This window comes from Piliocolobus tephrosceles, chromosome 19 (genome assembly GCF_002776525.5).
Source record: "Piliocolobus tephrosceles isolate RC106 chromosome 19, ASM277652v3, whole genome shotgun sequence".
Taxonomy (NCBI): Eukaryota; Metazoa; Chordata; class Mammalia; order Primates; family Cercopithecidae; genus Piliocolobus; species Piliocolobus tephrosceles.
The window spans coordinates 47,722,633-47,738,522 of NC_045452.1; the positions used below are offsets into that span (position 1 = coordinate 47,722,633).

General features: G+C 45.4%; 1 protein-coding gene across 2 annotated transcripts in view; it reads left to right on the forward strand.

Moving 5' to 3' along the window:
- Positions 1-15,890, forward strand: part of TIAM1 (TIAM Rac1 associated GEF 1) — a 451,288-nt gene that overhangs the window by 223,204 nt on the left and 212,194 nt on the right. For both annotated transcript variants that reach the window (XM_023190306.1, XM_023190298.1), the window contains one exon: positions 2,637-2,817. The gene's annotated coding sequence lies outside the window, so the exon portion shown is untranslated. The remainder of the gene's footprint in view (positions 1-2,636; positions 2,818-15,890) is intronic.

Sequence of the window (15,890 nt, forward strand, 5' to 3'; positions counted from 1 at the left end):
GTATCATATTGAACATGATATCCTCATAACATTTTTAAAGATTGTATATCTGTAGATATGTTTCCTTTTTCATTCATGGCGTTATTTGTACCTTTTCCCCATCAGTCTTGCTAATGTATTATCAATTTTATTGGTCTTTTGGAAGAACCAACTTCGATTTTTGATGGTATCTTAATTGGAACACAAACAAAGGCCACCTCCTTTCTTGAGTTTATATTCATTTTAAAAATTCTGCCCAGTGGAACTCTGTCAAAAAGGACCTTAAACAGCCTTTGAAAATTAGCAACTGAGTTCCTTAGCTGTAAGTGGGAGGACACCACGTATTTATCTTCGTATCTTTGACATAGATTATGTTTTTTCAGTTTTATTAAAATATACTTTCTGTTTGTGAACACCATGCACCGTGGACCAAATTGTTCCAAGATGGGTTTTGTGTATTCATTGAGGCACACCCTGTGATATTGTTCTGGAAAAATGTAACTAGAATTTACATAAGACTTACTGGTAATTTAAAGTGAATTGTAGGTACTTTCAACCCACTTGACAGTACAGATTTACCTTGTACAACAGCAGAACAAATTTGCTGTAATGACTGGAGAAGACACTTCATTTTGGTTCATATTTAATGCATGAGTCTGAGCATTTTAAAGTTTTCTCAGAACAGAGTCTTTCTGAGTATATCAGAAAGGATGCTGGAGTCAGAAAGACCTGGCTTTGAATTCTTGCTCTGCCACTTTTGACTGTGTGGCCTCAGGAAAATTGCCTAACCTCTCTGAACTTGTATTTTCCCAAATGTGATCTGGAAACTGATTGTGAAATTGCACTGTGAATTCAGCGTATAATGAGATTTCATTATGAATATTCATGTAAGGTTTCTATCCTTCATTTGGCACAAAGTAGGCATTTAATAGTGACATTGAGTGTTTTCAGTGTAACGATTACTATTTTCTGCCTCCTACCCTTTCTTGTCCTACCTCCAGCCTTACCACCTCTCTCAATGGAAGGTGAAGGAAGGTGAAGTTACTGTAGTAGAATAAAACAAAAACCACTTCCCCCGTTTGTTCTCTCTTCATTATGGGCAAGTTCCATATTTTCAGTATTTTTATCTTATTTTCCTAGTTGATTATGTTACCATATCTTCCCTCCAATTTTTATCTTACTTTCCCAGGATTTTCTTTTTTCTTTTTTTTTCCTGTCTCATCTCCTTGAGGATCTTATCCACTGCTCTGCTATTTTTTTCTTTCTTTCTTTTTTTTTTGCCTGCCTTTAGTGTAAAAATGAAATGAGTACAAAGCCCAAAACTTGGCAGCAACTGGGATGTAAGTTAGTGGGTTGCTTCTATGAAGGCAAAGTGTGTTAAATTTAGTTACTCAAGAATTTAACTTGGAAGCTGGTCATGGTGGTGTGTGCCTGTAGTTCCAGCTACTCAGGAGGCTGAGGCAGGAGGGTTCCTTGAGCCCAGGAGTTTGAGGCCGTCCTGGGCAACACAGTGAGACCCCATCTCTAAAAATTAAATTAAAACAGGAAAAGAATTAAACTTGAAGATAGAGAATGCTGGTGACTGCCATAGCATTTTTGTACCACAGACCTTGGAGTACTGTTTCAGACCCTGGAGTTTCTAAGTACTTTTGGGGAAGTGTTGGTTGTTTGGTATTATGGTTGATGTTGTAACCAAAAAGGGACAATAAGAGCATAGGACAGAGGAGCTTGACTGGTTAATATTCCCCGACAAAGGAATCTAGCATTATTGAGTTTGCCCAACCCTGAGCCATTGGTTCTTCCTAGGGTCTCTCAGTTGACAGTCCTAGGGTATTAGGACTTTGTCCTATGTAGTGGCATAATTAGTTAGCATTTATTTATGCATCTAGTATTGAAAGGCACTGGACTGGGGGTGGGAAGGGATTGTGAGCTGGGAAAAGGCTTCATTGGCTTTATGGTGCTATGCTAAAGTCATTCTGCTTTGCTCAAGGAGTGAGCCTTGGTTTACTTTTGGGGTAGTGAATCAGCTTCAAGTGTGGAGTTATTTTCGATGCAGGCAGATTGACTAGCTGCACCTGGTCTGGCCTGCCCGCTATGACCCGGTGGTGCTATGTTGTTCTAGCCAATGCTTTCATGAGAATAGAGAACAAGGAGGCGTAGTTTTCATAAGTATTTTGCAACACCCGCTTCTCCAGTTTATTTTGATGCCGTTGCTTGAAAACAAGTGTTAGCGTGGCTTTCATTGGTAAAACTTTTAGGGAAGAGACCATCACTTTTGGAAAGTTTTGTTTCTTGAAATGGTTCAGGGTGGATTGATGTGTGAGCTCTTGTACTGAATCGTAGAGCTGCCTCTAGTACCTTGCAGCCACATGCTTCAGTGCTTCCATAGACTATGAAATTTTGGTGTGCAAGAATCTCTATAGTCGAGGTGCTTTCTACAAAGCTGTAGAGAACTAAGCCTGGTAAATGCTTCTTTATTAAAATCTGAATTGCTTATTAAAATATCAATACTAAATACTCATGTATTGAGTGTCTGCAACATGTGAAGTGCTTTTCCTGCGTTATCACGTTAATGTTTCTGAGGACAATCTTGCAATCTCTAGAGGTATATAAAAAAGAAGCACAAACCCCATTATTTTCTTATGTTGCTCTTACAGGTAGAATCACTGTGGACTGAGACCCACCTTTCTAGACCTGAATCCCAAGAGGAGGAAGAGGAGGCTAGTTGGTACTATGGGGGATGATGCTCTGAATCCTAGCGTCTCACCTAGTATGTGAGCAGTCCCTGCAGATGGCACATTTGGAGATCTTGACAAAGCCTCTTCTGTTTCCAATGGGGTAAGTGTGGCATTTGCAGAAGGCTGGGGAATGAGGATTGAAGCTTTTAAAGTCTTTATTATCTTGATCCTGCCCAAATCCACCTTTTTTGGTACAATAGAAAGTTCATTGTTTGTGACGATTGTTTTGGTGGTTAAAGGGTTGCTGAGTCTCCCCATTTGCAATCTGAGGCTTTGAAATGGGTTTCCTGGGAACCCTTCCCATTCTTCCTGGGTGGTTCCCATGGTTATTTTGTTTTGGAGTTGGCTGCGGGTAATCCTCTGTCTTTCTGACTTCTCTTTTGCCTGCCCCCGTGATACTAGGAAAGGGGAAGAAGGAATTGATTTGGATGCAGCTGGGGAAACTTGGTATCAACGTGCTGGTTTGGGGGCTGTTGGGTGTGGGTTCACATCACTTTTAACGAGACAGGGTGAGCATTGATGTGAACTGCTAAGTGGTTTTGTTCAAGTGGGAATATTTCATGCGGGACTCCCTGCTGCGGTGAAACTGGACGTCCTTATTGCGTGACAGGCTTGGGACTTTCACAGAATGGATCAAGTGGTCACCGTGCAACGTTCATAGTTACTCCAAGAGAAGAAATATGCTGCAAAGACACCCTCCCTACTTCCTGTATGTGGCACAGACCCCTTCTAGGGAATTCCAGCAGAAACGGCTGCGCGTACTTCAGTTTCCCTTCTGCTAAGTGGGAATGGTCACCTCTGCCCATGCAGTCCCTGTGTACTTCCTAGGAGGAGAATGATGTAGACCAAAAGGGGCTTTCTTGCTGTGCGAAGTTGCTCTTGTTCTTTTCAACTTTGCCTTCCTCTCGTGGACAAACCCACCTCGACCTTGTTAGCAGGTGACATCGGGATGCATTATTTAACCTTTACCAGGTTTGGCTCCTATGTTTGTTGGTCCAGAAATTGAACACAATAGGAGACTGCGGACTTGAGAGAGCAGGAATCACAGATGCTTCCTGAGGCATGCGTGATTCCTGTAACTTTCAGTTTTCCACCCTGCATTCCGGGTGCTGCTTTGCAGATCTTGCTGTGACTTGTTCCTCCAGTCTTACCTGCTGCTCCGCTCTGCCTGCCTCCAGACGCACAGCGGCGTAGCCACTCCTTTCTCCGAATGTACACAGTGGCTTGGAGAAACCTTTCTTTCAAGGGCTCTCTGGACACGAGCAGATAAGACCTCCGAGTTGACCTGGAATATGTGCACCTTCCTCAGGGTTAGCCCTTGCTAGGGATGCCCTGGGGATACAGGGACTCCCAGGTAGTTAGTTAAAGGGAATCCAGCCCCTAAGGCACCCTCTAACAGAGCGCAGCCAAAGCACTCACTTTCCCTCTGATAATACAGACACATTGTATTATCATAATTAGGTGACGTGCCTTTTTCAAGGGGTAAAAATAATAATAGGCCGGGCGCAGTGGCTCACGCCTATAATCCCAGCACTTACGGAGGCCGAGGTGGGCGGATGACTTGAGGTCAGGAGTTCGAGCCAGTCTGGCCCACATGGTGAAACCCTGTTTCTACTAAAATACAAAAATTAGCCAGGTGTGGTGGCGCATACCTGTAATCCCAGCTACGCGGGGAGGCAGGAGAATCGCTTGAACCCAGGAGGTGGAGCTTGCAGTGAGCTGAGATCGCACTACCACACTCCAGCCTGGGCAACAGAGCGAGAGACTGTCTCAAAATGATAATAATAAAAACAACAACAATTAACCCTTTGGGGCACTGGCTGTCCACGTTCAGCCCCTATCCCTTTGGATCCCCCTTCACCTGTCTAGTAAATTCCCTCTCCCTAAGTGCTTTTGCTCCTGCTGTCTTTGGTCGAGGGTGCCCTTAGGGGCTGGATTCCCTTTGGCCAACTACCTGGTAGTCTCTGTACCCCCAGGGCATCCCTAGCAAGGGCTAACCCTGAGAAGGTTGCACATATTCCAGGCCAACGCCAGGTCTTATCTGCCCTGGGTCTAGAGTGCCCCCAGGGCTTCCGTCCCTCCCAGATCTCCCCTACCTACTTTCTGGTTTTCTCTGAAAACACTTCCTTATCAAAAATGTATTCATGACTTCTCACCTCTGGCCTCAGTAACCTATTCAAAACAATAGCATTCGAAAGTGAGGCACCAGGATTTGAACCCGGGCAGCCTGGCCCACGGAGTCTGGTCTCTTGATCACTGTGCTATTGTGTGTTCCTCCAGGGTGGGCTGCTTGGACTTCTCTTTATACTTGCCCCAGCATGGCTATAGTGACTGCCATGGCGTGCCTAGTAAATGTTACCTGAACAAGTGGCCACACAGCCTGCCACAATCCGCTTTGCTTTGCTGAGGCCTGTCTCAGGGCGCCTGTGCTTGTTGGTTACCCCCAGTGGCCTCCTGTCTGCTCTCTGCTGATTCAGATTTTACCTCCTTCAGGGTCAGTTCAAGTCCACCTCCTCCCGGCTGTCCTTCTGGACTGCCCCAGGCACTGTGATTTTTGCCCCTCGGAACCAGTGTTCCTTCTCAGATGATGTTCCCCTTCCGAGCTCTCCCCCGAAGTAAGATCATGAGTCCCTGAGAGCTGTGACTGTGCCCTGTGCCACATGTGCCGCAGTGTTGAGGGATTCTTTTTGGGATTAAAATCTGGTCAGAGCTGTCCAGAGAGATGCCAACGTTGCTTCCAGCTTCTGTGAGCAAAGGAAAATAAAGAGGTTAAAGAGCAAAACTAAAAAAAAAAAAAAAGCAAGGGGCAAATCTAAAAATGGTTAGCCCATTTCTTTGTGAGCCTGTGTGTGTATTTTCACACTGCAGCTGCTCAAGTTGAGTCATAGAATGGATGTGTCATCTCTTGGCTTCAGGCACAGTGGCTAGCCCGTCTTCCCCCCAGAGGGAGTTTAAGCGCATTTATGTGATGAATAATGTGGATTCTCCCCCAATACTTGGAATGTAGTTCAACAGATTTCATGCAAATGGTAGGTGAAACATGTCAAGCGTCTTTTGTCCCCCATTCGAAAGATAACAGAAATATGCCTCAGCAGAGTCAGTGCTCTGAGTCTTAGCTGATGGCCAGTCAAACGCTCCGCAGTGGCTTCTCTCTTCACCTGTGCTGTCTTGGACATCTTCTGCCTCCTGGGTGCGCCCCCCATTGTAAGGCTGTGGAAGGAGGGCTAGGGCTGGAAAGGAAGATGCAAACATTGAGTGCCTACTGTGTGCCTGGCATTCTTCTGCTTTGTGATCTCTTACAGAATACATGATTGCAGCTCACAGCCCCTCTGGGCCTGTGCGTATTCTCATCTCCAAGTCTACTTGGTGGAACCTAGGTAGCTTGACTAAAATCACACTATTGTGGCAGTGACCTTGGACTTGAACTGTGTTTTATCTGATTTCTAAACTCGTGACCATTCCCACACATCTTGACCTCTGGTTCTGAATATAAACAGAGACATTTAGATGAGGATATCTAATGGTCATATTAACTCTAGAATTTGGAGATTCTTGAGTTTATTTCTTTTTTTTTTTGAAACAGAGTCTCGCTCTGTCACTCAGGCTGAAGTGCAGTGGTATGATCTCGGCTCGCTGCAACCTCCACCTCCCAGGTTCAAGCAGTTCTCCCACTTCAGCCTCCCAAGTAGCTGGGATTACAGGTATGCACCACCATGCCCAGCTAATTTTTGTATTTTTAATAGAGACAGGGTTTCACCATGTTGGCCAGGATGGTCTTGAACTCCTGACCTCAGGTGATCCACACGCCTCAGCCTCCCAAAGTGCTGGGATTACAAGCATGAGCCACTGCACCTGGCTTGAATTTATTTCTGATCTAAATCTTTTCTACATTAGCCAATTCCTCCTGGCACTTCACTGTTCATGAACCTGTTGCAGTCATTATTGTCTGAAATACCATGTTTAGGTTTAACTTTGTGGAGGGTTGGAGGGGGCGGTCAGGTAATATTTTTAAAACTGCAAAATTAGGGATCCCATTTTATTTTTAGATGCTCATCCACAGGTGAAACGTATCAGGCTGGTTCTTTGAACACCCTCAGGAAAGTTAAAGAGATTTGATGCTTCTCTTTAGGAACCAGGAACCTCTCCGGTTAGACGGAGGACTCTTCTTTCACTGTCGTGTTTTGTGGCACAAACGGCCTGGGATGTCGATGCCTTGGGTCTGATGCAAGATACCCTGGAGCCTCCCCTGGCCTGTCCCTCTCCTGCCCATGTTGCGTAAACATTGGCATGGCAGGGACAGATGGCCACTCCGGGAACTCCTTGGATGTCACATTTGGTTGCCTGGGTGGGGGGTAGGGTGGTTGCAGCCAGTCTCCACTGGGGGGAGGAGAGGCCGACTGGGAAATACCCCCACGGCAGTGGATAAACACAAGCTCACCTCCGGAAAGGCTGGGCGCCCCGTTACGTGTGCAGGCTGGGGCGGTGATGGAGTCAGATGCACGTAAGTGTGTTTAGCTTGAGAAGGAGCCAGTCTGCTCAAAGCACACAGCCTTTTCTCTCTGCTCCTAATTGATGCTCAGCAGAGTTCAGTTTGTTTATGGGGATGGGAATGAACCGTATGGGGGCTGTGAAAGGAGGGATGAGCTACAGATAACTACTTTCAGAGCTAGGAAAAAATTCTTTCCAGAGGCCTGGGTTAGCTTTACTGGGGGCGCAGGTGAGGGTATCTGAAATCCCCAGAGAGTCAAGATAGAGCAGTTAGGTGCCCTTATCAGTGGGATCTTTTTGCTGATCAAACAGCATCAATATGTGTAATGAGGACTGAAGCATTGATGAAGAACAGTCGAGTGCAGTGTTTCCTGCATAAAATCCCATCGATTCCGGAGACTGAGCAGGGGGAGAATCCCTTGAGCCACGGAGTGTGAGGCTGCAGTGAGTCAGAACCATGCCACTGCACTCCAGCCTGGGCAACAGAGTGAGATCCCAAGTCAGAAAAAAAAAAACAGGGAGGATAATAAAGAAACAGCACCCAGGCGGGGAGAGCAGGAGGCAGCAGGATCCCTCTTCAAAGAAAGCACAAGAGCTGACATTAGGTGAAAATAAAATGGGTTTTTCGTGGTTTCAGCTTTAGAGTGGAACACTAGGGGTGGTTGCAATTGCCTGCATGCAAACCAAGTGTGGGGATGAATCGAAGTGGAAAAGCCTATAGCCATAAGCGTTGATTGGAAGCATTTCCGATTCTCACCTCTGCGTGGTAACTGTTGTTGTTTATCTTTCTAATGTATTTGCAGACGTCTCAACAAGCCAAGGTAAGGTAATGTATTCAAGTTAGCAGAGTGACATCTAGTTACGATGCTTCATATTCATTTTTGAGAGGGAGACGGTGGTGTGGTTAGCTCATTCATTCTTTCAACCAATCATTTGTTGGGTAGTTATGAATACCATCTTTGGGATACAGTGTAAATAGCATCTTTGGGGTACAGTGTAGCTCACAGTATAGAAGGGAAGAGAAGATATACCATCAGGAATTCATAAGTGTTCAGGCCAGGCGTGGTGGCCCATACCCATAGTCGCAGCACTTTGGGAGGCTGAGGTGGGAAAATCACTTGAGCCTAAGGGTTCGAGACCAGCCTGGGCAATAAAGTGAGGCCTGGTCTCTACAAGAAAATAAAAAAAATTAGCCAGGGTGTGGTGGTGCATGCCTGTGGTCCCAGCTACACAGGAAGCTGAGGCAGGAGGATTGCTTGAGCCCAGAAGGTTGAGGCTGCAGTGAGCCATGTTTGCGTCACTGCACTCCAGCCTGGGCGACAGAGCCAGACCCTGTCTCAAAAGAAAAAACAAAAAGAGAGACAGTTCATATAAGGGTTCAAATGAGTGGTATAAACTAGAAGTTTGATAAATTTGAAGAGTCAGGACATTTAATCTTCAAAGTAATCCAATGAGCTGTTATCATTCCAGTTTTACAGCTGAAAAAACGGAAGTGGAGAGCAGTAAAGTGCCTCAGCTAGGCTCAGCAGCCACCAGGCGGACACACCACGCTTACCCATATCCTCAGCCCTCTGGGCAGCTGAGAAACCCCAGCCTCTGTGGTCCTGATTTCCCTGTGTTGGTAGCTCAGGCAGTGAACCGTGCATCTACAGTCTTTAATTCATTTATTTATTTAAAATAAAAATTGTTTTTGAGAGATGGGATTTCTCTGTGTTGCCCAGGCTGGCCTTGAAATCCTGGCCTCAAGCAATCCTCCTGCCTCAGCCTCCTGAGTGGCTGGGACTGCAGTCACACATCGCCATGCTGGCTTATTTAGTTCTTTTTTTGTTGTTTTTTTTTTGAGACGGAGTCTTGCTCTGCTGCCCAGGCTGGAGTGCAGTGGCACGATCTCCGCTCACTGCAAGCTCCGCCTTCCGGGTTCACGCCATTCTCCTGCCTCAGCCTCCCAAGTAGCTGGGACTACAGGTGCCCGCTACTGCGATCAGCTAATTTTGTTTTGTATTTTTAGTAGAGACCAGGTTTCACCGTGTTAGCCTGGATGGTCTCGGTCTCCTGACCTCGTGATCCACCCACCTCGGCCTCCCAAAGTGCTGGGATTACAGGCGTGAGCCACTGCTCCTGGCCTTACTTGGTTCTTTTTAAGAGTTGGGATAGAAAACCAATATGGACTCTTAGTATTTCTGCTTCACTTTCCTCAGTGTTTAGAGGAATCTAGTTTGCGCAGATGTCTGATGAGCCATTTAGGAAGAACTTTAACCAACAGACTTTTTTTTTTTGTAGGTCATTGGAGGGTGATTTTAATGATCACGTACATGGTGTGAATGTGAGTGTGGACGTTTTATCGTGAGTTCCTTGGTGGTGGTTTGAGCATTTTCTCTGGGTGGTTCCACTGGCAGTGTTGATACTGCTAGAAATTGTTCCTGCTCAGGGCACAGTGATTTTTCTCTTTTGGTGAACAGAAACAATTTTTTTGAATGAGATGAATGAGGATATTTCTGGTAAACTCAGTCATTTATGTTGAAACAAAATAATCACATATATATGATTTATATATGATTAATAAATATGAAAATAATTATTACAATTATTAATGAAATATGAGAGGGTGAGCACTGGGCTAGAAAGGGGTCAAGAGACCGAAGTTCTTATCCTGGGCTCTTCCTGACTCTTCCACCTTAGTTGAGCCCGTTGCTCAGGGCTGTGTGAGTTGCATCCTTAGGTTCCTTGAGGTGTATAGAAGTTTCTCTCTCTATAGTTGGCAAAACTTGTAATATGGATATTATGTACCAAGACTCAACTTTCAGCTTGATAGTGCTGCATTATTTATGTGCACATTATTTATTTGTTTCTTTCAGTCTCAGATGCCGTGGCTAGATTTTATATTTTTGGTGTTGTATTTTAAAATACCGTGTTAACTTCTGGTTGTTTTCTTTTCTTTCTTTCCTTTTTACTCCAGGAGTAGGGGTTTTTGTGTAGGATGAAAATGAAAACTAAAGAAAAAAAATAGGATCTGGAAGTAATTTTGAGAGCAGAAAAATTAAACAAAATGGGAACATATACCGTTTTGTTACTAGCCAGGTGAAGAGAACACAGGACCGTGTACGTGCTTTTTCTCAGTAACTGGATATGTTAGACACAGATTATGTTTTCGCTGGGACCTTGTAGTTAAAAGAAAGCAAAAAGCAGGTCTGGATGTTCAATATTTCCCTCTTCTCAAGAGCACATGAAGTTGGTATTGAAATGGGACTTGCCTGCCTCTTACTTCCATCGTTTGAAATCAGACTGAAATCCTGCACGTGGGACCCTCATTCTGTGACCCCCTGTCTGTGTATCCACCAGGCTTCCTTGCCAGCTCTCCTTTTGACTCACAAATGGCAGTGGGTGTGAGTGCCCAGGAATACTTAGTGGTAAATACAGGATTTGGGAAATTTATCTGCAGAATGTCAACCCTCAGTAGGAAAGTCGTGCTGTCCAATGGAAGGCCTGGTCAAATGCCTTTTGATTGGATATTTCAAGCTGGTGTGGCATAGCCGGAGATTCCCAGTCCTCAGGAGTGTGGTAGGGTAGGCTCTGTCCTACCAGGAATGCATTTGGACTTTAGAGATAGTTGAGAAGTAGTTTCTTTTGGAATCACGTTTAAGACACGTTTGGGTTCTGGGACATCCTCCTTCCTCATTTTTCCCCTGGGAGTCGTAGTGGCCGATTGGGCCTGTGGGCCTGCAGGCTGTGTTTGATGTGATGAGCCTTCCTTTTCTAAGAGATGGACCGATCTGCCTTGAGATGCCTACATTTTTTCAACTTTGGTTTAACCATTATATGTGGATTTAGAGACATAATTGGTGGGCTGGATGCTTACTTTCCTAATTCATTTCTACTCCTGTGTCCAGAAATTTGTAGGCATCTTTGTTTTAAAGTTTGTCATCATCTTTGTTGACTACTTGGTTGAATCTTTGAAATCCATTCAACCCAGCTTTTTTTTTTTTTTTTTAGCACTGGCTCTGTATGCCAGAGCAGTAGGTGCCTCACAGAACACGTGGGCTGGCAGTACCAGTTGGGCAAACACAGCCTAAGTATAATGGAATATACAGCGAAGTTCCCCACACGTGTTTATTTAACAGGGACAAAAGAAAATATTCAAATCACATTTTACCTTTCAGAGTTTATAAATCCATCTGAAGTGCTTGGAAAAAAATCATAGTATTAGACATGGATGCATGTGTATATAAAACTAACACTAGACTTCTTTGTCAAATTTAACTTCTCAAAAGTGTTCTTAGAAAGAGGGACTTTCTTGGAGAGTATGAAGTCTATTTTGTCTCTTAACTCGCTAAGGTCATTCTTTTCATTTCTCTTTCGGGGTGTCTCCCCATACCAAACTGCTATTAAAAACATACAGAGAACCTTGGGAGGCTGAGGCAGGCGGATCACTTGAGGTCAGGAGTTCGAGACCAGCCTGGCCAACATGGTGAAACCCCATCTCTACAAAAATACAAAAATTAGCTGGGCATGGGGGTGAACACCTGTAATCCCAGCTGCTCGGGAGGCTGAGGCACGAGAGTTACTTGAGCCTGGGTTGGGGAGGTTGCAGTGAGCTGAGATTGTACCACTCCAGCCTGGGCAACAGAGGGAAATTGTCCCCCAAAAAAGAAAAACAAAAACAAACAAAAAATACAAAGAACCATGCCAGAAAACAAAAACAACCCTGCACATGGATGTTTATGGCAGCTTTGCTGGAAACTTGGAAACAACCAAGATGTCCTTCAGTAAGTGAATAGTGAATGTATAAACCCTGGTACATCCAGATAATGGAATATTATTCAGCACTGAAATGAAATGAGCTAGTCATGAAAGGACATGGAAGAACCATCAAGGTGGTTGCCAGGGGCTAGAGAGAAGAGAGGGATGAACAGGCAGGGCACACAGGACTGGTGATCCCAGGGTGGCGAAACTACTCAGTATGAGACTGTGATGGTAGATACATGTCATTATACGTTCGTCCAAAGCCATGAAATGTACAGCTCCAAGACTGAACCCTAATGTAAACTATGGACTTTGGGTAATAATGATGCGTCAATATATGTTTATTGATTGCGACAAACGGACCATTCTGGTGAAAGATGTTGGTATTTGGGGAGGCTGTGCATGTGGGTAGGAGGTATACGGGAAATCTCTGTACTTTCTGCGTAATTTTGCTGTGAACCTTAAACTGCTCTATAAAATGGTTTTATGAAACAGCAACAACATTCAAACCAAAGCTGAGGAGACACAGCACTGCATTCTACTCCTGACATCTAGTAAAGTGTCTTTTGACCTAGATTACTTCTCGAAGTTCTTTGCAGCCTGTCGGCTTGGGCAGCAGTCATTGGGCAGCGGGGGAGAATCCCTCATCAAGCAGGAGGCTCTGATACTCTGAGAACGGGATTTTCCCTGGCGGCTTCATAGCTGTGAAAGCACTGACTTCACGTTCCTGTTTTCTTCCTTCTGGCCATGTGCTGCGCTGTGGACACTAAGGATGCGTTTTCTGGTGAGCTGATTCATATGGTAGATGCCGTGTTAGCCACACTTTCCTGCATCAAGGGTGGTTAGGGACAGTAGGGATTTGGTCGTATTTGAAACTACTGTGACCTGAGGACCAGAAATGGTCAAATCCCGCCTCAGTCTTATCACCCTTCCCACAAGGAGTCGCCAGGACTGTGTGCACAGGCACCTTAGCACGAAAGTGAGCAATTACGAGGATTTTTCTGGGAGCCGACCTCAGTGTTTCTCCTTGTGGGTTGTCTCTGACTTTTGAAGTCAGCATCTCTGTTCACATGCTCAGTTGCAGGTAGTAAGGAGACAATAGGGCAGAAGGCTGGGAAGCATCCTTACCCTCGGGGAACTGACATTCTGGATACAGACGATATCAAGAGGTGTTGTCCCTGCGTATCTGTGGGGAGTTGGTTCCAGGACGACCCCTCCCTGCCCTGAGGACACCAAAATCCACAGATGCTTGATCTCTTATGGAAAATGGCATAGCATTTGCATATAATTGAGGCACATCCTTCCACACGTTTAAAATCATCTACGGATACCTAAAACAAAATAAATGCCATGTAATAGTTGTTATACTGTATTGTTTAGGGAATGACAACAAGAAAAAAAGTCTGGGCTGGGCATGGTGGCTCACACCTGTAATTCCAGCACTTTGGGAGGCTAAGGCAGGAATATCACTTGAGCCTGGGAGTTCGAGACCAGTCTGAGCAACATAGCGAGACTCCATCTCTACAAAAAACAGAAAAATTCACCACAGGTTCTCACTCATAAGTGGGAGCTGATCAGTGAGGACACATGGACACAGGGAGGGGAACATCACACACTAGGGTCTGTCGGGGGGTGGGGGTCAAGGGGAGGGAGAGCATTAGGACAAATACCTAATGCATGCAGGGCTTAAAACCTAGATGACAGGTTGATCGGTGCAGCAAACCACCATGGCACATGTGTACCTGTGTAACAAACCTGCATGTTCTGCACACGTATCCCAGAACTTAGAGTAAAAAAAAAAAAAAAAAAAAAAAAAAGCCAGGCATGGTGCTGTGTGCCTGTGTTCCCAGCTACTTAGTAGGCTGAGGCAGAAGGATCATGTGAGCCCAGGAAGCTGAGGCTGCAGTGAGCTGTGATTATGCTGCTGCTTTCCAGCCTGGGCGACAGAGTGACACCTTGTCTCAAAAAATAAAATATCTATGTGTTCAGTACAGGCACAAGCATTTCTTGATTTACTTTGAATATTTTTGATCCACAGTTGGTTGAGTCCACAGATATGGAAGCCGTGGATACTGAACCTGTGGATAGGGAGAGGCGACTGTAGTTATAACACGTACCACGTGGGAAGGTGATTGTTACAGTGGAGACGCTTGAAGCAAGGAAGTGTTGGGTGTTTGAGCTTTTGAACATAGGGGAGTTAGGAAGGCCGCACTGCATGGGTGACACTGGAGCCAAGATGGCAAGGGGTTGAGGAAGCGAGCCCTGTGCTGACAGAGGGAGCATTGAAGCGGAGGGCAGAGGGCTGGGCTGGGCATGTTGGAAGTTTGGATGGAAAGAGCTAAGTGGGAGAGCCAGATGCAGACAGAGGAGGGTCTTCAGGGCAGGGTCTGCGGGACTGCTGATGAGATGAGAAGCCTTTGAGGGTTGTGGGTAGGACTAGGGAGACGCAGTCCCGTTTAGGTTCGTAGGTTCTCCCTGATGGCTGCGTTGGGAGGAGACTACACACTATTTCATGTGGACCATGGTTCTCAGTAAGCCTGTATTTGAGCATCGATTAGACTTTGTTATTGCTCACACAGTCTGGATCCCACTGGTACAGGGTGGTGGGGGTGGGCACAAATTTTTGCTTTTCTTTTATTTATTTCTTTTTTTTTGAGATGGCGTTTCACTCAGTTGCCCAGGCTGGAGTGCAGTGGTGCAATCTAGGCTCACTGCAACCTCTGCCTCTCCTGGGTTCAAGTGATTTTCGTGCCTCAGCCTCCCAAGTAGTGGGATCACAGGTGTGCATCACCATATCAGGCTAATTTTTTCTATTTTTAGTAGAGACGGGTTTTGTCATGTTGGCCAGGTTGGTCTCGAACTCCTGACTTCAAATGGTCTGCCCACCTCGACCTCCCAAAGTGCTGGGGTTACAGGCATGAGTCACCGCGCCCAGCCCACAGATCTCTTTATTTACAGAGGATGAGGAAAGGGACTTTTTATCCTACGAGGGTACTTAGCTGATGAATTCTAGAATGAGTTCAAGCATGGTTAAAAAATGCTTGAAGGTAATTTCGGGTTCTCTGCAGCCCAGTGTTTCATTTGCGTTCGAGACAGAGAGCTCCTCCTCCCTGCGCATGCTCTGTGTTGCCGCCTTGCCTTGCCCGTGAGCAGATTCGACCCTCTTTTCCATTGATCACTTCCCTTTTTGGTTCAGGCTGCTCCTCTGGGGTTTTAGTTCTGAAATAAGTGAACCATTTGTCGTATCTGCTTCCTTCTCACTGGAGCTACATGTGAAATCACGGGCAGAACACATCTGTCAGATCTCTGAGCTTTTCAAAAATGCAAACCGGAACGTTTTGGCATATGACCCTGTTAGCCTGTTTTAAGTGGCATGTGGTACACTTGGCCACAGATGTTAGTATACCCGTCTGCTCTGAACAAAATAATCATAACTTTCACATCTGGTTCTCTTTTCATCTAGGGATCTTAAAACCCCAAGTGCATATTAATTAAACCTCACGTCACTGGAAGGTAGGGAAGGGATGGAGGGCAATTGCTTTAATCACCACCGCAAGAAACTTAGAGGGATTGCCCCTGGGTAACAATTGCCTTTCATCTAGCATCTTAAATACTTCCCGAGTATTACCTGGTGGGAAGTGTATGACCATGTACGTCTACAGGGCGTGGGGAATACCCTGAGAGACTAGGGACTTGCCCTATCTTTTTGGTGTTGTCATTGCAGAAGCCTTCTTTCTTTCCAGTTCATGGGCTTTTACCGCTTAATATGGATTATTTGGAGTCTGATGGTACGCACTGAAGGATGGTGTCGTTAACTGGTAAAGCTGTTTGGTTTTCTTTCCATCTTTTTAGTTTGGTATGCAGATAGGCAGGAAGTTCCTTTGAAAATTTCAGCTGCCTTCCAAGCTGGTCATTGGGAATTCTCCATGAATGGCATGGTACATC